This window comes from Salminus brasiliensis, chromosome 2 (genome assembly GCF_030463535.1).
Source record: "Salminus brasiliensis chromosome 2, fSalBra1.hap2, whole genome shotgun sequence".
Lineage (NCBI taxonomy): Eukaryota > Metazoa > Chordata > Actinopteri > Characiformes > Bryconidae > Salminus > Salminus brasiliensis.
Genome location: NC_132879.1, coordinates 47198230 through 47199813, shown reverse-complemented (window position 1 = coordinate 47199813; position 1584 = coordinate 47198230). Strand labels below are relative to the sequence as shown.

General features: G+C 38.8%; 1 non-coding gene across 1 annotated transcript; it reads left to right on the top strand.

Annotated features, from left to right (window-relative positions):
* The first annotated feature begins 1008 nt into the window (after nt 1-1008).
* trnak-cuu (transfer RNA lysine (anticodon CUU)) lies at nt 1009-1081 on the top strand. Its single transcript has one exon. It is a non-coding gene; the product is annotated as a tRNA-Lys (tRNA).
* Nucleotides 1082-1584: the final 503 nt, after the last annotated feature.

Sequence of the window (1584 nt, the reverse complement as noted above, 5' to 3'; positions counted from 1 at the left end):
GTGGAGTCCATGTAAAGTACTGCAGGTGTAGGTGTGACACATATTAAGCTTTTCATAGGTCAGCTGAGCAGGTACATGAGTTGACCACACCTGCTGTGAAGTGGATTGCTGAAAATGCCTTGTTGACTGAGCGCACCTAGATCAACAGAGTACAAGACAGAGTAAACATGTTTACTCCACTGCTTTACCGGCCTTTACTGTGACTTGCCCTGCTCTGTGTTCACCAAAGGCCAGGTTTACAAAAGCTTTCCTCAGAAGCAACTTAAAATGACCAACAATAAGGAGTTGGGCCTTATTCACCAACTGCTCTTAAAAAAAGAAATATCTTCTTTAATCCTGCTTATGCAGTGTTCACTACCTGAGTCTGACACTCACCAATGTTTTCTTATTTGGGACTGATTTGTTCACTTTACCAGGACAATAAGATCATTATACCATCATCATAAGAAAACATCTGCAAACATCTCAAAATCTCTTAAAAACACATCATGAATCAGACGCAGACTTTTTGTTGGGACTCAGAATAAATTTAAGGTAGTTCTTAGGACGATGTTGGTTCATAAATGTTCATAAACAGTTCTTAAAACAAAAACTTCTCTCTCATGTAGACTTTTATAGCGTGCTGCATTTTACAGCATAGAAAATGTAGACGTGGCGGTGGAGAAAACAGCCAACACGAACAAAACTGTCCTAGGAAAATCTGATTCATGTGGCCAAACTCAGAAAAGACGTTATATTTCTAATGTAGACACTAACAATATATAATAACTAAAAACACTCAGTTTTTACTCTCGTTAAATGCTAATTAAACTGCATTTTAGTCGCTTGCCTTTTGAACTTACAGTGTAGACCAGCGTGAGGTTATTATAAGCTTTTACAAATATTGTTTTAAGAATATTAATCTTTCTTAAGACAAAAGAGTTTCTAAAAATCTGAATAATAAGGAGTTTTACAGACTAGTTTGTCTGTGTTGAACAGTTGAGATCAATCTTGCCGCGTGACGTCAACGCCCGGCTAGCTCAGTCGGTAGAGCATGAGACTCTTAATCTCAGGGTCGTGGGTTCGAGCCCCACGTTGGGCGAAAACTATTTATGCTTTCCATTAAAAGTGAGGGATCTGATATTTTATTCGGCATGAATAAAGTGCTTTTACTTACTTTTTAGCCCTTACCCCAGGTTTACACCACCCGGTAGGTCTACAGAGAAAATGCAGAGCCCTGTAGGACTGGCTAGTTAACGCCTCAGAGGTGTAATACATCAGAGGAACAGGCAGGCTAGCTAGCTATCTGCTAGCTCCACAATAAACACGCGGCAGTGACACAGGCCTTCAGCTTTTATTTCTAATAAAGACAACCTTTAGGGAAGGAGGTGCCGGGCAGGTTATTACACATAAGATAAGCTAATAGCTAATAGTTACTAATAGTAACTAATAAAACGCACCGTGCTTTCTCTATTAAATGCAATTAAATAACCTATTTAACAAATCTCCTAACATCTTAATAAATGATAAAAAAAAAAAAAATAAAGCTATCAAGAGCCACTAGCTAGCTACCTGTCCAGATTCTGGGGGTTTAGAGGGGTCTGT